The sequence below is a fragment of the Lissotriton vulgaris genome, chromosome 2_1 (assembly GCF_964263255.1).
Source record: "Lissotriton vulgaris chromosome 2_1, aLisVul1.2, whole genome shotgun sequence".
NCBI classification, from domain to species: Eukaryota; Metazoa; Chordata; class Amphibia; order Caudata; family Salamandridae; genus Lissotriton; species Lissotriton vulgaris.
Window position 1 is genome coordinate 1,725,559,169 of NC_141687.1, and position 6,897 is coordinate 1,725,566,065.

Here is a 6,897-nt window from a genome sequence, read left to right on the forward strand (position 1 = left end):
GAGCTGCAGAGAATAGAGAGAAAGGAAGAATGAGAGGGATAGGTAGTTTGTGTAGGGAGCAGGTATTGAACTTGAGACAGAGGAGCAGAAATATGTATGAGAAAGATAGAAAGAATGTGAGAGCAGCCCATTGACGCATAAAGAGTGAAGTTTTGTGTATGCAGAAGACACTTTAAGAAGAGGAGGAGAGCGTAGGTTGGAGGAACAGAAACTTTGAAAAGTTATGGTATAGAAGCTTTGCTTGAAAAACCTGAGTCAACCACTTGAGAGAGGCAGAAGTAGTGTGTGAGAGAGCGAGAGGGTTGTGTGAGAAAGAGTTCAAGACATAGAGGGACAAGTGGAAAGGGCACCGCTGGTGAAGCAAGAGGTGGCCTAGCGCACAGCGTGAGGAGGTATGGGGAGGTAGCATTTGTGAGTAGGCAGTATAGAGAGGAGACAGTTTGTGTGAGGGAGGGATGAGAGAGGGCAGTGGTATTGCGAGATGAGAGTGGGTAGTGGGAGTGGGAGTGGGAGTGTGAGAGAAAGATGAGAGGGGAAGTGGGTATGTGGGGGAGAGATGACTGTCCATGTGGGACAAACAGATGCAAAGCAGTAACAAAAACTGTGAATCCCTCTCACCTTTTAATCCACTGCTTGAAGAAGTGGAGTTCAGGCCTCCGTAGCACACCTGTGTTTTGCTGGCAGAGGTTGACAAAGGCCAGCAGCATGGGTCGGCGTGCACCTGGCTGGGGGGTGCAGTCTCAAGGAGCAACACGCGCAAGGAAGCGACACGAGCAAAATAACGTGTTAGGATGGAGACTAGGGCTTGGGAGCGCAGGGGGTGGTGTAAAGAGACATTGTGTGATGGCGGTGTTTCTAGGGGGGGAGGGGGTTATGCTCGCAACAGCCGACCTTGGAGGTGGGGGGGTGAGTTGGGTCTAGGCGTGGTTCAGGAGTCATTTGCCCGCAGGGGTGGAATGGCGGCAACGGTCTGGCAGTTTAGGACGGGGAAGGGGGAAGGGGAGGTGGGGCAGTGTGCTTGGAGCGGCTGACTTTGAGCGTGAGTGGTATTGGGTTGAGATCTGAAACTTGTTTATGATCCACAATTAGTTTTACTTTCTTCACAGCAACTTGCATATTTTAAACAAGTTAAATGCCGAAACGCTATGTTACGGCTCGCTTTGCCACCAGCAGAGCCTGCAAAGGTTTCACGGTGGGCAGCAACAAAAGTCTCCCACTTGCTTGCAGAGAAAAGCTTGTTTTTGCCTTGTGCAGCTTGTCCAAGATAGGATAAATTCAGTAATCCGTGCGGCTCATGGTTTCTTTCTGTAGATTGCCGGAGCTACCCTTGGACACCAACTTGCTCCCATGTACTCGCTCTCAGAGGCACGCAGAGTTCCGCCCTGGCCAGGATCAAAGGTGGTCTCAAAGTTAAAAAAAAAGCCCAAGAACGGTGCGAGTGGTGCGCGCGCGCCACAGCGACACACGTGACGGCCTATTGGTGTCAATTGCGCGCTCCAAGCGCGTAATAGACACCAATAGGCCATGGGCGGAGCAATGCGCCCGCTTGTGGCCTATTGCATGCAGTCTTTCATTAAAAGACGCACGCAAAGGCCAATAGCTGCTCACAGAAGGAAAAGCACAAGCCTGTGTGATTCCTAGGGCAGCTACAAACCCCCGTTTTTCGATTACAAAATGTGCTCGTGCTGCAAAGCACTACTATGCACTGCAACGCAAGGCGCGAGCCCTAAAAAGGTAATTTGAAGTGGAAAACTTGCCGTTTTGGGCCCTATCCTGTTGTAGGCACTAGGCCTATCTAAACAAGTTATCGGGGGACATATGGAAACACAGGCCTGTAGAAAATGTATTATATTTCTCTGCATTGGTCCCTTTCATATATAAGCCAGTGTGAAAGAAAGAAGGCATTATGAAAAATATACATTGAATCCAATAATTCAGAGATGTACAAGTAATCACTGCTCTTAAGCTCCATATCTGCCAGTCTACGGCGCTGCGAGTTGACGACGAGGCCGGCGGCATGGAGGCGGGGATCTTGCAGCAGTGGTGAGTATTTTTCACAACTGTATCGATGCCTGTGTGTGGATTTCGACTGCGGATGTGTCAGATCCACACATCTGCATGATATATGTGAAAAAATGCCATATCTCCATTACCGGGGTGATAGAGCACGCGGGAAACATACTTTACAATGCAACTTTTACCACGCAGTGCCTTTACCACGCAACTTTTACAACGCAAACCATTACAACCCATTGCGCTGGGGGGTGTTCTAGAATAGGGAATAAGTTTAATTTGATTTCCAACACCTTCCCTAGTGTCCACGGGGACTGGAGTTGGAATAGTAAATTAAACTATTCACTATCCAGCACCATAAAGCACTATGCGTTGTAAAGGTTTTTGTTGTAAAAACCGCGTTGTAAAGGCATGCGTGGTAAAAGCATGCGTTGTAATGTCATACATCCAGACCACGCAGGTCACCCAGCTAGGAAATTTTTACTAATACTAACCCGGGCCCATAATACCAAATTAAAAATACCTTACCATTTATTTTAGGCAACTCGCGCTCTGCTATCAATATAACTTGCGATTCTATCTCTAATTCCTATATCTATAACCTAGCAATGTAGATACTAAGAATCAAAACACATTGGATCAGGGAGTTGGGTTTTTAAGCTAGGTACTCAAGAACATTTATAACATTTGTAAAAATGAAATAACCACAGACTCTGAGTAGGTTTAAAATGTTATCTAATCATCATCATCATACTAAATCAAAAGACTTTCGCAATTCAGATGGCAGTTTAAAGGAAATGAAATGTATGCAATTCGATTATTCAGATTTAGCATAATCACTGTAGGGAAGGTAAGATTTGGAACATACTATTAAATTCAGCTTATCTCCTAAAAGGGAGGGTAAGGAAAAGGAACATATACTATATAGAAACGATTTAGCATTTGGCTAAAGGTGGGTAGAAAAATGGAACACACTAGTAATCAATGAACACGTGAAAGTCTTATTTACCCAGGGACGGGAAAAGAAGGAACATACAATTAAACAAACTTTGTAAATTCGGGTTGAGAAAGAAATAGGAATGCAAAACAATATATCATCACCCACACAGACGTATATTTACCTAGGATAGAGTGAAGACCAACCCTGGCCATGGGTTAGTTGGAAAAGACAGGAAGAAACCCCAAAGACTTTAAGTGCCAGTAGGCGAGCAGGTGCAGCTCATGGACAGTCAGGACAGGCTAACCTCAGAATTTTGATCAAGACCGGTTCACCAAAGGTTAAGACCAACACCTGCAGCTTCGGTTGCAACGCCTGCGCTACTCCCTCTCTGCAAGGAATATGCCAAAACCCCGATTGGGTTCTCGAACCTTTTCAGCAAAGTGCTTCGCCAGCACTTTCACTTCCCAAAAACCCCGATTGGGTTTCTCGAACCTCCCAACAGAGTGTTCCGCAGCTCTCTGTTTTCAGTCACCTATTGAGTGCGTTGGGTCAGTGACAGGTCAGCTATTCGGACAAGTCAGACAATTTCTCTAGCTAAACCCATGCTAGTTATACTGTTTTTCCGGTCAGTGTACCAACCCCCAATGTTGCAAGTGTAAGGATACCCAATTTTGATTGGACAAAGGAGGAGGACAGGTCATCACACCACCTACTTTCTAGACTTTCTCAGGCTCTTTATTCAGTTTCCGTACCCACCCCTTAAATTTCAGGTTCTCATGACATATGCTTTTCGGATAAAAATGGTGAATATAACATTGTATAGAATTGTTACAATTATTGCACCGTTCAGCTTCTTTTACCTGGGTCGAAGTTCAGGTTCCCAGGAGCATCTTCTCAGTCAGTCAGCTCCTTGGCTGCAATTCAAAGGTCACTGCTCTGGAGACTCGCAGATCTCGCGCAGACGCAGTTTCATTCAAGATGGAGTACATCATGATATGACAGGCCAAGTTTCGAAGTGTTACATGAAATGGAAAAGAAACAGTTTTTGAACACAGAATAAAGGATTTCACTCTATACCATGAATCACTACACTACTCCCATTACTTTATAATAAACTATAGCATTAGGATTAGGCAGAACGAACAGCTTAGCGAAAACAGCAATGCAAGCTTCAAGCATGTGAGAACACAAAGCAGCCATTTTAGCTCTATTGCGCAAGTGCAAACAGTTTCCCATCAAGACATTGAATACGTCACGTCACATGGTAATGACTGACGCATGCGCAGTCTAAATTACCGCGTGGCAGCGGCCATTTTAGTTTGCAAGTGTATTAATGTTAATAGACACATAAGCAAGCGACTCTCGGGCACCGAAATGTCGGACAAGGGGCAGATTAGTAAGACAAAACAGGTTGATTACGTAGTTTGGGTTATTCGAGGTTCATGAATACAAGCAAGTTGCTTAACGTGCGAATCCTTGCTCCATCAATCCCCTCTTTAATGATATTTACTATCATCACCATTAATGGAACCAGATGCCAACTTTTCACATTTCACCCATTTCAATCTCTTCAAACTTTCTATTTAGCTTTTTCTCAGCACCTTTATTGGGATGAGAATTTTTCATTTTTTTATATATCTGATTATTCATCTCTTCTAATTCAAGCTCTTCAACATTTCTTTTCACTCTTCGCTTTATTCACAGCATGTTTCTTTTTGTGCTTTCGACATTTGCAGCAAATTATTATGATAATTACTCGTAAACCTATTGCCGCTATTGGCATCATTGTTTTACTCACAAGACTCTTACCTAGATTAGAAAACCAGCCACCTACAGAAGAGAGACCATCAGTTAGTCTCTTCCAGGCACTATCAACCTCCAGTGGTTTGAGCTCTCTTTAATTAAATTAGTGATGTTTTTCATGTACTTCTTGATTTCAACACTTTTGTCTGGAATGTAAGTGCAACAATGCTGCGCTTTCAAAATTCTACAGACTCCTCCCTCTTTTGCCAATAAGGTGTCAAGAGAAAGTTGATTTTGTAAAACCATAGATCTGATCGCAACCAATTTGGTATTGACCATCAGGAAACCTCCAACACTGTTAGTTGATAACCGATCTACTACTGTTGACAATTTGCAGATTCTGTGTGTATTCAGAGCCACTCCCACTGCAGGTATCAATGAACTAAATATATCACTTATTATTTCTCCAACACTTTCTCTTTTACTACGTATTAATTCATTAGTTCCTTCATTGCTTCCAGTGACTTCATTTACATGGTATATCTTTGGGAAGACAATACCAAAATAACAACTTCCATACCAATGGTCCGGCAATTTGAAATAAGCCTTGTTCCCACATATATAAAAAATTCCGGGAAACACAGGTTCTGACCCATTTTTGAAACCCCAACCTCCAATTACCTTGTAATTGTGTTCGCATTCACTGGAACCAATGAATATGTTATTATAATAACTAGTCTTCTCTCTGTGAAGACAAAGTTTACCCTTCTTTCCAAAATCCAGCAACATAGCAGCATTAGCTCCACCATTCAAGGTGCTCCCTATATAGTGTCTTTTGTCACCGGCTTAGTAGGGTACAAATTAGTATCTCTACTCCTCATGTAAGGAATAGTTATTGTTAGACCTATACATAGTATAAGTACTAATGCTACACTACATAAACATACTTTGCAGCATGTTTTAAAACAACTTCGTCTCGGTCTTCCATTCACAGAGGAATCAGACATTTTGACTCAAAAGAAGCTTCAACTCCTCTTTGTAACTTTGCACAGGTTGCTTACTCAGGGCAACTTTCAGGTTGGTTCACTTCTTCATCAGTCTGGTCAGTAATCAATTCTTCATCACTTTCGTCACTTATTTTCAAGTTTTCAAAGTCCTCCAACACAAGATAAGTCCATTCAGCACTCCGATACTTGTTCTTCAGTCTCTATATTCGGGCACTTCTTCTCCTAGTTTTTATCACAGACGGATCAGTTTTACTGGAGTCTTTGTTTTCCTGTTCAAGTCCTTTGTCGATAGTCTTTAGTCTTAGTCTCAGTCTTTTGACAAATCTAGGTACTTTTTTTTCCTTTTCTGAGTCTTTTAACTGTCACTGTGCTTTGGCCCTCTTCAAAGGCTCTTTTATTCTCGCTCAGTTGTGGCACATCTACTTCATGGTCTTCTTCTTCCCTTCCTGTCTGACTAGTTCCAGGTCTTATTTCAGTTTCTTCTGCCTGGTTACTAAACTGGCCTTGTTCAGGTGTATGCTGATTCTGGCTTTGGTTTGTTTCAATTTCTTCTTCCTGAACACATTTGTCTAGTCCTATCCTGTTCAATCACTTCGAGCTTTTGATTTTCTTCTGCTTGAACTTCCGCCCTAATTTCTATCTGTCCCTTTTCAGGCTCAGGAGTTCTTGGAGGTGTGTCGATAACCTGTTCTTTCCCTATTTGGTCTTCCTCATCCTCAGATTTGATTTGGATTTCGATGATCTGATTATCTCCTTCTATTCCTGTCTCATCCTCACTATTCCCCTCTCTATCTAAATAGGTTTGTCTTCTTGTTCTTATTGGATCTATAGTCAGGTCGATTATTGGGATCCAATCATCTCGACTGGAGCTCGGTTGTTCTTCTTCAGCTACTTCAGGACCAATCTCTTGAGACCTCTCAGCTGCACAACTTTCAGCCTCAGTTTCTTCAGGTTCGGTTACTTTCTTTGTATGGCTGGCATGGATCCACCATGGCACACCTGCACACTTCCCAGCTGTGGAGGTAACCAGAATTACTTGTCGTGGTTTTCCCCACTTCGGTGCAAGGAAACTCTTCTGAGTATGTTTATTTATTACGACTGTTAGACCTGACATCTTTTGGCGTGATTACCCCTATCTTTTTGCCTCTGCCTCCTGTATTTTTGATGCTGTGCTGGATTCGTTTTTGCTGGTTT